The following is a 17,357-nucleotide window of genomic DNA, read 5'->3' as shown; positions in this document are numbered from 1 at the left end:
CAAGAAATGAAGCATCTTGATAATATAAGTTTCAGAGAATTTTCTGTTTGAATCAGAGTGATTCTTTACAAAGTAGGATTTATCCCTCCCTAAGACAAGATACTTGTATCTACGTTGGCCATTCTTTTTTATGAAGCAAAGTAATACCAACTCTTTCAATTTGTCTTTTAGTTTGGAATGTGGAATACTTGTGTAAAGAGTAGAAAAGTCAAATGTTTTAATACTGTTACAAGATGAAAGAGAGTTAGATTGTATGTACTCTAAAAGATGGAATTTTTAAGTATCCACATCTGATTCACGCCACCTCTAGAATAGGCAGTTTCACAATAACTTTGAAGCCCGTCTTTGATTGCTGATAAAACAGATGTTTATAATTTAGAAAGAGGTTTCGTGGAGCACTTGGAAGACCCAGCCGTATATACCGTTGTTTGTAAGGACACTTAGTGTTGGAAGATCCAGTTCTTCATCTTTGATTGAAATTTCAATGGAACAAAGAACAGACCTATGATTATCCAGGATTTCCTCTTTGGTAAGTGTCGTGAGGGTATATGTTGAGTTTCCAAGTGAATTGTCAATACCTAATTCGTTTATCAAGCAGTTAATGTAATGACTTTTACACACAAAACGATGTTATTTGGGGCTAAATGTCTTAATTCCATCAAATAGAAACTGAATGTAAACTGATAGATTAATTCTGGTAATGTGCATCCAGTGTCTCAGATTTACTCATGACACATCTTTTATTTCTATTACTAGTACCAAGATGCTTGACATCTTGATGCTTGACTGACAGCAGATTTGTTATATTTAGAGAACGTGTTTTTAACAAATAATCGGCATTACCATGTGCACCAACTGTGCTCCTCTTCTTGCCAACCTTTTCTTGTTTCAATGAAGTAGACTTCATACAGGAGGTTGTTAAAAATGAAAAGATGCAAACATTGACGTTAACTTCACGTTCCCTTATAAAGATAATGTCCTTTCACTAAATATTTCAAAGTTTTGGTGACTATGTATAACTAATCTATCCTATCGAGATAGAAATGCAGGATATAGAAGTCAAATCTCCTTGTATCTTGACTTACCCATTCGTCTGAAATTGACATTGAGGGTCGGTTACAATAAAGCTTCATAACAAAAGAGGTGATTTTTTTGGGTTTTTTTTTCTTTGCAATTGTACTGTTTTGTCTTCAAATTAAGGGTGTGAATATCCTTTAAGTATCTTCCACCCCTCCTTGAACAATATAAGTGGCATCTCAAAAACCAAAGCAGCAAAAACAATAAAAACAAAAAATAAACGAAATAAAACAATATCCAATAATGAATTAATGCTTTTCAATACGATACAAATGGTACGTCTGACAACTGCATCAAACCATTATAATTCATGTATAAACTCGATTATGTATGTGTGTGTCTCAAACCAATTGCAAATATATGGTCACCAAAATGAGGTTTATTTAAGAATTGAAAGTAGATTGGAATGAAGATATTCAGAGGAGAACATATTGCCTATGGTTTGGTGTGACATATTGTCTAAACAATGTGTCGAGTTCTAAATCGTCTCGAGACTTTAAAAGTTGTGAATGAATTTTAACAGAAAGACTTTGAAACCCACACCTAATAAGTCTTTTATAATTTAACGGTGAGGTAAATGTAAATTAACTTGTGTATTTATCATGTTCAATTCACCCCCGGAAATTCATTTCTATCTATGAAGTTTTAAATGATGTTTTGTATCGAAAGTCATCAGGTTAAAACAGGGTTTGATCAAGTTAAAACAGGGTTTGATCAAGTTAAAACAGGGTTTGATCAAGTTAAAACAGGGTTTGATCAAGTTTATTTTTTAATTAATATATAAATGCGAATGTATCAATATCAAAAAGACAAAAATACATAAGCATTTCGTTTAATCATTTTGGTGACCTTTGCTGATGTTAGTTTCCTTATAATTGTATCCAAACATCGTTTTAATTCTTATTATATCATCAAAGTTTTGTTATATAAAGAGTCGTGTTTGAAACTAATTATTATCTATTTCCAGTTAACCGAGTAGGCGTTACAGTGTACTATCTGGGAACATCAATATAATTAAAGCATCCGCTTGTGCTATTGACAGGAATTAATAATTGCTGTAAAGTATGAACCAATATAATATATTAACCAGGTTAATGATGTCGCAAGCATTTCATGACAATGTAATTAACTCGGTAGAGAGGGAAATAAATGACCATCGATTCTTTTGTGGATAAAAAGCATAGGGCGTATAGACAGTTTATGTGTAATAATCTCATATAACATTTCTAGTTTTGTATCACGCGTAAAAAGCGTTAATACGCACAAGTTTAACGATGTGTTAATTTCATTTACAATTTTTTTTATAAATCTCTCGACGACCTTCGACCATCTTCCTTTGTTAATATGTAAAGACAGAGGTACTATTCACCATATCCAATCTCGAAAAGGAATTGCCAAGTCGGAAGAATTGTCGTCATCCGGCATATGGCTGTTTTTTTCATATGACGTTTAAATGTCAAATTCAGAGGGAAGCATGTCATGATTGAATATAGACCAATGAAAAACTGAGATCAAACCACACCATAGCTTCATTATAATGTATAGTTAACCAGTCGGGGAAAACACAAATCGGCGTAGAATTAGAGATATATTATATCACATTTAAAACATGAACGTACTAATTTTATTTACTAGATACTAATTTCAGCATCTAGTTTCGAGGACGGCATATTTAAAAATTTAAAACCAAATATAAAAAAGGACAAAAAATACAGCCGAATTCGAACCATTAAGCAGAGTTTTGAACGATTGAAATATTCCCAATGATTTTAAATGATTTCTAAAATTTCATAACAGCAAATATCAGCAGTATCCGTATCTTCATGCAAGTACAGATGTACTGGCTGTTACTGTACAAATAGTCCAGCAGCAGTCGAATCGAACAAGTGGTAGTCATAAAAGTTACGGTATAAAATTTTCTTTCATCAAATGCGCATTTTGATAGCTTATGTAACTTCAGTTACAGCTGATGCCAGAAAAGGTAGAACAATATATGTTAAAAATAGATCAATATCCAAGACAACGATGTAGGATTAATTAGACCCCACAAAGGCCCATACTTCTAACTAAGATTTTAAGTTAGAATTAAATGCAGTATGTGGATAGTGGGGCTGGTTTTAATATCTGTGTAGTATTTTTTAGAAATACTAAGGCTTTTCTACCTCAGGAAGAGATTACCTTAGCTGTATTTGGCAAAACTTTTAGGAATATTGGTCCTCAAGGCTCTTCTTTTAATTTTGTTTTTGGATTAGCGCGTCACTGATGAGTCTTTTGTAGACGAAACGCGCGTCTGACGTAAATATACAATGTAATCCTGGTATCTTTGATGAGTTTGTTTTTATTCAGACTTGATTTAATCCCGAAGATCACTATGTATCGTAGTTAAGACATCGGCAATATAGGAAATTGGTCTCATTATGGGTGTTGAAATTGACATATGTTTGTGTTTTATTAGACGAAAAACTTTGCACGAAATTGATTTTCCATCAAATTCAACGAAAACGGGTAAATTTTCATTGTTAAAAAACTTGAACACTTTGTTTTAACATATCATCGATATGATAAGAATAACTTAAGTTTGTCGAATTATGCCCCTCTATCCTTGAAAGGCGTAAACGTGGTTGAACTTTTACCAAATCTCCATTTTAGGTATATTTTTGGTTTAATTGTCAACGATTTGTAGGTCAACAAATTTTTTTTAAAAATGAAGAAACACAAATAAATAGCCCAAATGTGTGCCTTTGACCCTAATTGTATTTTCTTACTTTTTCTTACTGCTTATGGTTTATGTTAAGTCGAAGCTTGCCTCCACTGCAAGGGCTACTTTGGGAAGGTACAATTAAGTAACATACGATTTGCTTAGACAATACAAAAAAATACTGATGCACGTTATCATGAAAGTGTTAAAAATAATCGAAGAAGTATTTACGTAGTCTTTTAAATTTTGTTCGATTTTCACCACATGGGAAACATCATCAGATATGTCCTCTTGTCGAAACAAGAGAGTCGTATGCGAATCAGGATAGTTCATATGTTAATTTACTAAAACCAGGTGTTTATTAATAGTATACTTTTTTCCCTCTATATGTTCAAACACTAAACCGTTTTGCTACTTTTGATTTTCTTTGACCACTATATGTTTGACCTTTTTAATGAATATGTAGGTTTAGTATGTTCATTAACTCTTGCTCGCATACCGTTTTGGATTCATTATAATCTTAAACCATTGAATAAAACGACGATTGCATAATTATAATTTTGAATTATTTAAACGATCAGGCACATTGAACAGTAAATCAGATATCAAATTAGAACATGTCGATCAACTTTAAAACAAGAATTCATTATCATGAAACGTCGATCTTTTAAAATGCGAAACAGACTATAGATCTTTTGATCAATATTTCCTTGCGGTGTATATCTGATGCCAATTTATAAATTATATATAGACAATGACATCCAATATTGAGAAAAAAATGTCTATAAACCAAGGGAATAACACAAAAAAAAAATTTCATTCAGGACATAGAAATGGAGGAGGTGCGCTAAGGACCATTTGCGACCTACAGAAATGAAGTATTAAAAAACTATGTGATTGTAGATTAGATTATACAAAGTATAAATTATAACATTTTTCAAATGTACAGAATTTTTACGGAGAATTAACATTCAAAATATAGAAAAATACGTGAAAAAGCTAGTTGATAGTACCACACATTTAAAGGAAATGTTTATTAATTTTCATCGAAGAGTGGGCACTTGAATAATTTGAACACTTAAATTCCATAATACGTTACTAGATTGAGGAATGTTCAGAAAAGGATTTACCACTCTTTATTAGCTTTAACATATATATATATACTGGTATAATTGGGAATAATCTTTCATCTTCCTTAAAGTTCCACCATCTTACATATTTCTATGCAATAAAAATTAATAGTTGGTATGAACATTAATCCTTACATAAAACAAGATTGTAGAATGGAATGTACATTTGTAATGTTTTATTAAAAAAATACTGTGAAGTATTCAATAGACATTATATATTTTTGTTATTCCCCTAAGTACCTCTGCGTTAATCTCTAGTAAATGTTGTTAATATCATCATAGATATAATAACCATATTTCTTCTAAAAGATCCATTACTTTGAGCGAAAAAAGGTCTTCTTTTTTAATCTTATTTTTCATTGTTTATTTTATATTGTAAAGTAAAAATAAAACAATATTCTTCTTCTGTGTATTAATTTATCTCTACACCAAAATATTTGAATGACATACATGCTCAAATCTTATGACAACGGTCGTATAATCAAATACAATTAAATAAATAAAATCGATATCTTTTGTCGGTTTATATATGTGAATTCATCCCTTAGTAACCTCATGTGAATTCCCTTTAACTGCACCCCAAAGTACACTGACATTTACAGCAGTATTGATTTGCAAAACAAGCAAAGCCACGTGACTTTACACAGCTTCGTGCCGCGGATTTCCGATAATACGCTTTGGGAGTGGTAATTACCAGTCGTCCTTCACCTTTCTTGACAAACAACTCAGCAAAATAAATCACCTAGACATGTTTTACGTGGAAGCCTTAAATAGAACGAAACAATATGGCTGCTGTAAAGGTAATTCGCTATTACAGTGCAACTGGGGTAAATAGGACACCAATAACACGCTATCACATGATTTAATATTGGCGGAGAAGAAATGTCAATAAATTGATTCATCATAAGTAAAGGGGCATGCGTATTGGCAAAGCAATGTTATATTTAACAGCTGCTGTTACATAATATTTTTTCTGACAAGGGGAAGGACGGCTGTAGATAAGTATGTTTGATATACGAATTATGCACTCGTCTGAAGAGGTTGAGAAATAGGTTTTGTGTTGTTGTTTGAGAAAGACATCGTTAGGTAAATAGGTAAAGTATTCAAATAGTATTTAAATGTCACGCAGGGCAAAGTAAATAATATATAATGCTAAATATAGATTTGCTATGATTAGTTGACTTACATATTGACAAACTGAACCACACGGCAATTTATTTTGCAGGTACAAAAATAAAACAAACCAGACCTCAAGACTATCATAGAACCAATTCGTTATCATAATCCGAACACTAGTTTATTTTTGTGGCGGAATGTGTGTTTGAGATTGAAGCCGATATAACAACACAACTCACAAAATTTAGAAATAGAATTAAATTGATTTATGGAAAATGTCAGAAAGTTTTTCCATCAGTGCATTGGCTCGGAAATGCAATCCAAAGACCTAGTCTTTGATAAATTGATTCAATCGTATCGTTCAGAAGTAAAGGGTTTCGATCCAATGGTTGATAGACTTAACAACAAATAATATCAATATGCATCTATCCCAACATATTCTAGAAAAAAGAACAAGGCAACAGCATACAAGGTCCAATACGTATGCTATTTATATACACAATATAAGCTGCAATTTAAAAGTAGGTCCAATGTAATTTAAGGCATACAAAGAATGATTTTGCAACACAGAAAAAATAATTGTTGGTTCGCAGTTGATAAATGTTTTTTTTGTCACTTTTCTTTCAAGTTACATCACTTGAAGGCTATATTTGTATTAAATTTTACCAAACGATACCATAAATTACGCCCACAGAAATTTGACGATGATGAATCTCATTAATCAATATGAAGAAAAATCAAGGTGACAAAAGAAGACTGTGGTGATCGTTAGAAAGAGTGATGACAGGTGCGTTGACACATTTGCATTACACGTATTACTAGTATCAAGTCAAACAAGTCAAAACACTATCAAAAACTGTCTCCAATTGTATTTTGAAAAAAATATGGTTTAACAACGTAAATTAAAGAAACAGTAGTATACCGGTGTTCAAAGTCATAAATCGATCGAGGGAAAATAAATCCGGGTTCCAAACTAAAACCGAGAGAGCACACATCAACTATAAGTGGAAAACAAAGGAACAACAGGAACACAGATGTGCAACAAAAATAAACGCCAACATACATAGAAACGAAACTACTTGATAACTTCGCCGAATTTCTGACTTGGTACAGGACATTATAAGAAATATAGTGGGTTGAACCTGGTTATATGATAATATTAAAAAAATATTAAAAAAAATATCCATAAAATGACAAAATCTACGTGAAGAAAATACAGCACACATACACGCAAAAACAGTCACCCCAGAGAAACGTAAACCTTACTGAAATTAGTTATGCTACAAAAACAATAATTTAGAAAAAAAAGCTATTTATTATTAGATCAAACCGCCAATAATATCAAAATCAGGATTAAAAGAGAACAATTATTTCAACTTATTTGTTTATCTTTTTAGGTCAACTTTAGTACCATAATGAAATACGGCTCGTCATTTTGGAATACAGGAAAGGAATCGAAAGCTTAAATAATGAATAAATTTTGTAAATCCATATAATTAAATTCTTATTGTACAAGGTGAACACAATATATTCAACTGATGTACAAATCAGCCGATAAAAAATTGCCTGATCAAACATAAGCGTTGTTTTTTTTTTTGTTTTTTTTTTTTTATTATTTCAACTGCGTTTTAGGTCAACATTTGTCATATGACAATACACAATGCTGACATCAAAATAACTGGAACTGCAACACTTTTTTTTCAATATTGTGCATTTTTCAAGAAAGCAAATATGGAACACTACCTTTACTCTATAAAAAAAACCGCAATACGAATAAGTATCTTTGCATTTGAAATAATTAAATGTAATACCTTTCAATTATTATCTCAATTATTATGCTTTACCATAAAATAAGATAACATTGATGAAAACCTCCTTCTTAAATATTTAAATTTAATCCATTTGCATTACCCATGAAATGTTGGCGTAAATCAGATACACCAAGTCCGGCTAATGCCTTATTTGGTCATAAGTTTTTAATACATACCACACTTATTCTCTGATAAGTTGGTAATTTGTTGACTATGGTATTTCCTCGTTATAAATCGTTGCCATCATTTATTCATTAGCAAGCCATGGTGTATGCTATGGTACAAGGGCGTTAGCTCGTATGGGTGGTATCTTATTTACACCAAGATATTATTTTTAATGCTAAACGATAGTTTTCAATAATCAAGGAGAGGGGTCTATCAACAATTAACCATATGTTGTTTAAAAGCATGATTTATGGTATCCGATTTTAGTCAACGACAATCCCCTAAGTTTAAATACTGTTGTTTGTCTCAAATTTGTCTTTTGGTCTATTTTCTTTTCTTTTGTCATGCAACTGCCAGCCTGTTTTAACTAATGAGTTTTATTATTCCTTTTGTATCTTTCGCTTCTCTTCTATATAAAAGAGAAGAGTAATACACGCCCACACACATATTTGTTAGCTGCTATCTATCAAACTTTAATGCAAAATGTGGAGGATTAAACATTTCCATAATGATATGCTCATTGTAGCCAAAGAAATAACAAAATTGATATATTATTGGTAAGTTGTGTTATTTTTGTTATATCGAAAACATTATTCTCTACTAAATGACAGTATCCATGAATCTACGTACAGTAGAACTAGGAATAGGAGTACTGACCGAGGTGATAGACTGATCATCAAGATTGTGATATTGTCATATTGATCGTACTTGATAACAGTCGAAGCTGAACTGATGTTCCAAGTTATTATTCAAATTTGATGCACTTACATGTTTTGTGGTTATCCACTAGTATTTATCAGATTAAGGGAAAATACCAGAACAACAGATTCCTTCATAACATTCTTATTTAAGTAGTCTAGTTAAGAGAAGTATGTATCCCTACTCGTGTGAGGTTATAAAACGAGCATATTTTGATCTTAGTGTCACTGATGAGCCTGATGAAGACGAAACGCGCGTCTAGCGTATCAAATTATTATCCTGTTAGATTCTACCTTTGATTTAACTATTGTAAGTTAAACAATTTTACAAATTACAATTCAAAGAATAAAAGTGAACTTTTGAAATTGGATTATATAATTGTACAACTAGAATATAAAAATTTATTACATTTAAATACAATTATATTCTCTATATATAAGACAAATTTCGTTTAAATGTGGGCGACTTAACGGCCAGGGGGAATACAGAATAGTACACTGATTTAATAAATTGTTCTATTTTCATCGTGTTAACGAGTATACATGAGGACTTGAGCTTGTTGTATAGATTAACAAAAGCAAAGTGACGAAAATGTACTTGGTTGGTCAATATCAGGATTTTATTTTTTTAAATTTTTCAACAATTTTTCCTGTATGTTGCATGACTGAATTAGACCGGAGGGCCGTTGTGGCAGTACTTAGAAGAAAATACCAACATTTCTATTTAATAGCCATTTAAAAAAAAGAAACTAAGGTTTAACTCCTTCGTGGCATTTTACGCTGCTGAATGTTTATGTTTGATGTTCGTGATGAAGGTAAATCTAGGAACCCAATTTGAATGCACGAAATTAATTAAGTGTTATTTTCACATTTATACCCATTAACGTACTAAATTATATCACATTATCAAGTTTTTTAAATTTTCAATATATTTATACATTTCAGTGAAGATAGGAATTTATGGTTATAAAGCCGCTTTCATATTTTTACATTTTTGCGTCAAGTTTGTTTTCCAGAAGATGGTACTCGGAATAGAAACATGTACGGCTTCTAGTCGGATAATATATGATTGGAGCTACATTTAATCGAAGTGTTCAATTAGGTTTTAGAAATTTAGTTAATCGAATTTATATTTTATAAAGTATAGAAAATACATTGAATTTTTGAAAGTCAGAGACATTAGATATTTGGCTTTTTCATAAAGCGAAATATTAGCATATTAAGTGCATTTAAAATGAACTTTTGCCATATGCGGTTTGCCCATACATATATAAAACTTTTAATATTATGCTACGCCAATATTTTGGAAAACAGGAACTGCTGTCATTATTTTTTGTAGATGGTGTAGTCTTCAAAATATCAGATATGGAACACCACTGATACCTTTTAGAAAATTAGTTACGAACAATTGTGCTATTGTCATCATATATTATAAACCCTATATCTAATATAATATCCTTGTATCTATGATGTGTTTTTATATATATATATATATATATAATCGGATATTACGGTTAATGCAAAATGATGTTTTTGTTATAATCTAGATATTTATTGAGGTCCCAGCTGTAACCGAAAATAGATCAGATAATCCTTTGTCAAGGTCACAGCTGTAACTGAAAATAGATTGAGAAATCAAGCTAAAATTGAGTTGCCTAAAACATGAACAAAAAAAGTTTGTCTGATACCTTCAAAATTATTCTCTTAATGTATTTTGATAAACTTGTTTTGGAAAATATAAAGTACATTGACATGGTTGCAAACTATTTCGACTAAATCATAAGCATATCCATGGTATCATCGGGTCTAACAAATTTAGAGTCACGTTACATTTGGTCTAATTTAATTTGTTTATCTGTACAGGTAAACTACAAGTTATTTTATCTAACTTAAATTTGATATGTAATAAGTAAGATATATATTTTTTTAATTCTAAAAGTTTAACCTACATAAAAATTCGGTCATAGTGAAACCATGCGTGTTTGGAAATAATAATACACATGGAAGTTTTACACAACTTAATGAAAATAAGATTTTAGTTGAGATCAGACTGTACCACAATATTATATTGTTAAAGACGGCTAATTGTAGTTATCAAAAGTACCAGGATTATAATTTTATACGCCAGACGCGCGTTTCGTCTACATAAGACTCATCAGTGACGCTCAGATCAAAATAGTTAAAAAGCCAAATCAATACAAAGTTGAAGAGCATTGAGGATCCAAAATTCCAAAAAGTTGTGCCAAATACGGCTAAGGTAATCTACTCCTGGGGTAAGAAAATCCTTAGTATTTCGAAAAATTCAAAGTTTTGTAAACAGAAAATTTATAAAAATGACCATATAATTGATATTCATGTCAACACCGAAATGCTGACTACTGGGCTGGTGATACCCTCGGGGACGAAACGTCCACCAGCAGTGGCATCGACCCAGTGGTGTTAATAGTTATCAAAAGTACCAGGATTATAATTTTATACGCCAGACGCGCGTTTCGTCTACATAAGACTCATCAGTGACGCTCAGATCAAAATAGTTAAAAAGCCAAATCAATACAAAGTTGAAGAGCATTGAGGATCCAAAATTCCAAAAAGTTGTGCCAAATACGGCTAAGGTAATCTACTCCTGGGGTAAGAAAATCCTTAGTATTTCGAAAAATTCAAAGTTTTGTAAACAGAAAATTTATGAAAATGACCATATAATTGATATTCATGTCAACACCGAAATGCTGACTATTGGGCTGGTGATACCCTCGGGGACGAAACGTCCACCAGCAGTGGCATCGACCCAGTGGTGTAAATAGGCTAAATGAGCTTTTAAATTTGGGAATGTACTGAGTTACAATATATACCATTTAAGTTTGAACCAATCTTTATATACCACCATGTTAGATTAAAACAATATTATTAAGTGCTTATAAATAGACACTACCAAATCGTATTTTCACCTCCCGGTGGTGAGCAGCCACGGTCTTGCAATTGGGAAAAATATACAAAACCAGAACGTAAAACAAAATTTTATTTATTACATATCGAATATTAATGTATTATTAAATAAAGAGAATTTACATGTACAAGGGAGAATTGTCCCAAATGTTGAGTTGCCATTGGCCTAAACGAACTATATACATAACCAAAACGTTCATCTACCATTCACGTATTAATGTCATTTCGTAAATTTTGTCATTGACGTATGTACCACGTGACCTTTTATTCATACAAGTTGCCAACAGTCGCAATATTATCACAATTACCTCAGGCATATATTATCTTAGCTGTATTTGGGAATTTTGGTCCTCAATGCTCTTCAACTTCTTAATTAATTTGACCTTTTTAACTTTTTTGGATTCGAGCGTCACTGATGAGTCTTTTTAGACGAAACGCGCGTCTAGCGTATATACTAAATTTATTCCTGGTATCTATGATGAGTTTATTTGTATATGACTAACGTTTTACCTGTTTGTAAAGCGAATTCTTGATTGCGTAAAACTTTGGTGGTATTCTGATCGAGGTTCTGATTAATGCATTTGTAACTCGACGCCATAGTTGACGACATTTCATTAGCTGTAAACAGGGGTTCAGATATTCTTAAATGACCCTACCACAGATAATAATTTTTATTTTTAAAGCATTTCTACCGTTTTGAAAAATACAAGTTGATTAGTTCATCTGCAAAGGTGTTTCTTGTGGTGTTTAAACGAATAAACTCTACCAATGACCCTTAAATGGTATCATGCTAGTTTGTTTTTTATCAGAAGAATATTAAGATAAGCAATCTTGTTATAATGTTTTATGTATTGCTGCATGCATATGGATTTCCAAGTTTTACTTTCTATCTACCCTCGAACATCGTTATATAATTGATACAAGCATTGGATAATCCAAACAGGTTAATTAAAAATATAAAGGTAAAATTGTTCAGAAGAATATAACATTTTCAGTGCTTTTCTGTGACCACATCACAACGTGACTTACACATGTTGTCCATAAGTCATTTACGTTTTGACTTAATGATTAAACAAAGATATGCCGTCAAAATTCAGACCAACGAACTTGAATAATGACCTTAGGTATTTATCTATTGGCATTTGTCGGTGCTATGCACATGACCCGATTTATTTTAATCTTATTCGAAGGTGAAGGTTGTTATATTATCTAGAAAGGTCGAAAATATGTCACACATTCTTATGAACAGGTAGAGGGTTACAAGGGGGGACGTCATAATTACCTGTCCTTTGATTAATTGGTACGTTTATTATCTGTTTATAATGGATTATTTTTTTTTATCTTGGCTAACAATGACTTAATATAATTAGAAACTTTAAAATATACAATTAACCCACGATGATATTAAACCCAGAAGCTGAACGGACAATGAATTCAAACATCCCCAGACCCCATTTTAACTTAATTAAAAGCTTGCAGATTCAAAAGAGCCTAGCCAGGTATTAATATTTCTTTCATAAATTAACAGGCCATTTCAGGACTAGTTTTCGTGTATACAACACAAATTAAGAAATATTAAAAGCATAATGACGTTTTATAGAATATGAGGTTATTATGTCCATGGATTTATGAGTTTTGAACAGCGGTATACTACTGTTGCCTTTATTTAACTAGTCTTCACATTTTTAAATAACAAAAGTACTTTTAAAAGATATAAAGACATTATTCTCAAATTTGTCGGTTGTTACAATGGCATCAGAAACGGTTCACTCATAAAACGGATTTCCATCTTGCTGTTCCAATCGGTAAATTCTTACTCTAAACTCATCCTTAAAGTTTGTAAAGACATGAGGAGAAGGTACAATAAGAAAAAATTGTTATCCTTGAATTTTTACGATTTGTGTTAATCTTATTGATGTTTTGTTCTGCTACATGTTTATAAATAATCTTCATTTGAAAATGCCTTTACCAAGTCTGGAAATTAATTTGTTGTCCATTTGTTTGATGTGTTTTATCATTTGATTTTGCCATTTGATTAGGGAGTTTCCGTTTTTAATTTTCCTCGGAGTTCAGTATTTTTGTGATTTTACTTTTTTGAGATTAATTAAATACGAAAAACGAAAAACGAAATGTTCGATTATAAAATCTTTAGATAAAGGCAGCAGTAGTATTCTGCTGTTTAAAAGTCATAAATTGATAAGGAGAAAACAAGCCAGTTTATAAACTAAAACCGAGGGAAACGCATCAATTTTAAGAGAAAAAAACACCAGAACAACAGAAACACTGAACTGAATAAAAACATCGGACATTTGATAACAACTGTAATATTACTGACTTTATTATACAGGAAGTTCAAAATTGATATAATATGATTTGGTACCAGACTTTCCGTGTTGAATTTGTCGGAATTCAGTAATTTTGTGATTTTACTTTTTATGGTATTAAATTTTGTTAGACAAACTCGCAGGATATATATTTATATATATGAAGTTGAAGATCTTTCAGATAAACTAAATCTGGCTTCGGTCATTTGTGTTACGAATACAAAAGAATCAATATTTCGAGTGATATAAAAGTAAATAGACTGAAAATGACAGAATCAATGATTTCAGGATTAGCAAATGTAGGCTATGGTACCCTCAGTTCGAAACGTTTACAAGCAATGACATCGAAACATTCAATATCTTTTTATATATAAGTTAAGTACACTATTATGCAGGCGGGACTGATATATTGCTGAACACAATGCAAAGAATTATGTAGTTTTTAACATATGCATTACTTTTTGGCTTATTTTTTTTAAAAATACATTATAAAATAGTACAATATGTTTATTAATGTTAATATATACTGTTATCTTTCATCCAATCTTCTATGGTAATATTCTTAACAAAGCACAAACATGTCAGTATTCACCTCAAAAACTTACAAAACCTTTAAACAGACTTATTAAGAAGGGATATAATTACTGTTGTCAGGACATTAAAGATTGCATATGTTGGCGTTAATATCAATTCACTTATAGGGTCTTTGCATCGGAATTGAACCCATTTATTCTAAAACCTGTTGTTGGCATGACACTGGTTATGTTCTTCTCATATATTTCATGATGGTATAATACTAGACCCCTAACAGCAGGGATTGTGCCTGATATTCAGATTACAAAGAAACAAAGCTGGCATGTCAGTTACTGCTAGTAGTCTGTAGTTAATTTTGAATTATTGTCATTTTGTTAATTTTCTTTTGTTTCATATTCTGACATCGGACTCGGACTTCTCTTAAACTGAGTTTTACTGTGCGTATTGTAGTGCGTTTGTTTTTCTACATTGGCTAGAGGTATAGGAGGAGGGTTGAGATCGCAAAAACATACTTAACCCCGCCTCAATTTTACACCTGTCCCAAGTCAGGAGCCTCTGGCCTTTGTAAGTCTGGTATGATTCTTAATTTTAGATTCTTGTGTATAATTCGGAGTTTAGGATGATGTACATTATCACTGAACTAGTTTGCATATTTTTTTAGGGGCCAGCTGACACATTCCCTATTTGCCATTTTCTATTTTATGTAACATGATTTGTGTTATCAGCACATATAAAAGAAGAGAACGCAAAAAGGACTAAATACCGTTAACAAATCTATTTATTTCTCTAGTGTAAAATGCAAATACTCAGGTCTGTTCAAATAGATTCATAGTTCTTTCAGACTAGCTCCTCAATTTTGGATACCTAAAATATTAATTTACCAATATTCTCTGAAAATTTATTAAAGATGTATTACCCTAATTATATAAACAATTTTATTTTTAAAATGTTATCTCTCGCGAAACTCAAAGAATTTTATATTTGCTTTTGTGTTTAAAAAATATTTTTTTCTATCCGAAAAACAAATACCCCCCCTCCCCCAAATTAATTTTGTACATTTTAGTCAAAACAGATGTTCTATTTAGAGTGACCTATTTGAACTGAATTATAAGGTAAATGCTTATCTTTATAATCTTCTAATTATGTCTAAAATAATAGAAGTAGTTTAAACCATAAGCTATAACAAACATCCTGGTAGAGTGCGACCAACTTAACGATTTAAGGTTTATTTACTTTTTACGTCAGCATTCATATTTCATTACATTGAAAACTAACCCTGAGGTAAAAATAAATTTTCTGATTTAATGCCTGTTTCTTCTAAACGATTCTTAACATTGACAGTGGTGTGCAACAATATACATTTATATGCGTATTGAAAATACAAGTTACGTATATGGGTTAGATGTACTTAAGGGCATACGATACAGTTTTGATCCTGTATTTACAAGTTCATGAAAATTTGCATATAGCCTATTTTTTACCTGATTAAATAAAATATGTAATAAAAAATATACCTTCATGAGCTACTTTTCGAGTAAAATGAGGTCGAAATTTTGTATATTTGCTCGAAATTCAGATTTGTGGCCGTAATTTCTTTTTCGAAAGAAAGACATAACTTTTTTGTTATAAAAGATAAAAACAAATTGTTTTTTTGTTAAATAATCGGTAATTTCTGAATTTTATAAATATCTTTAAAAATGTGCAATTTTTTATTCAGAAATAACTCATATTTATCAAATGTTCATGAATTGAGGAAAAAACATAATTTTTTACTGCATGTTTATCACAATTAAAAAAAATCCTCTATTTACAGTTTTATAAAATTTTGGTCACATAATCTCCCTGTAAAATGAAACCAAATGCCGTTTTGAAAAATAGGGGTCCATGAACTCGTTTTCAAATTAAATCAGTTTGAATGATAAAAATCAGTCGAAAAATGCATCTTTTCCCGATATGTCACAGGTTGACGTCGCGAAAATAACAAATTACGTTAGCAACGTCATTACCTTCCCTGTAACTGTATCGTATGCCCTTAAGAAAACTTTAATATCACTGTGATTACGTAATACATTAGACATAAAAATATTGATTTATTATTGTTGAGATTTCTCAGATTGTTTCGCTATAAAGATAGAATATCCCAAATTACAATCTTATAAAATGAAATTGTTTATTTAAAAAAAAATCAAGCAGTGCTTCCATTGAACTACATACACTTTAAAATATTTCCAAATAGAAAATTAATTATCTGTCATTTCTAAAAAAAAATATGAAAATAACACTTTAAAATTGCTTCCATCGGAAGCACGTTTCTGGACTAATTTTCACCAGGAATGTGCAGAGCGGATATAAGAAAGCCAATATAAATAAGATTTTGTATGAGACAACTCTCTATACAGTTCACAATAAGTACATCATTATGAGTAAAAGTACGGGTTTCAACACGGGGCTTCGGCTCACACCGAACAGCAAACTAAAAAATGACTCCAAAATGAATAGTGTAAAACCATCCAAACATGAAAACCAACGGTCTTATCTATATTTAAAACCGAGAAACACTTAAAAATCAACAAACGACAACCACTGAACATAGGTTTCTTATTTAAGACAGGTGCAAACAAATTACCCGAGTTCAAACGTTTAAATAGGAACTTACCGTCCCCATTACCTGATGCAATAATGTAACATCACAACATAGAAAGACACACTATAGAATATCAATTGAAATGGTCTAACACAATCAAAAGACATACATACACAAGTGAACATACGCTGAACGAATAACTTTGATATATGACACAACGTATAAATACTAGAATATAAAACGTCTGAATAGTAATCAACGATTTTCCCCATGAGGG

At 31.2% G+C, this 17,357-nt stretch overlaps 1 long non-coding RNA gene across 1 annotated transcript; it reads left to right on the top strand.

The window, feature by feature from the left end:
• Window positions 1–5,760: 5,760 nt before the first annotated feature.
• On the top strand, window positions 5,761–7,522 carry LOC134709696 (uncharacterized). The gene is made up of 3 exons (XR_010106019.1): window positions 5,761–5,999; window positions 6,716–6,808; window positions 7,419–7,522. It is a non-coding gene; the product is annotated as an uncharacterized LOC134709696 (long non-coding RNA).
• Window positions 7,523–17,357: the final 9,835 nt, after the last annotated feature.

This window comes from Mytilus trossulus, chromosome 3 (genome assembly GCF_036588685.1).
Source record: "Mytilus trossulus isolate FHL-02 chromosome 3, PNRI_Mtr1.1.1.hap1, whole genome shotgun sequence".
NCBI classification, from domain to species: domain Eukaryota; kingdom Metazoa; phylum Mollusca; class Bivalvia; order Mytilida; family Mytilidae; genus Mytilus; species Mytilus trossulus.
This window is presented reverse-complemented; position numbering and strand designations above follow the sequence as displayed.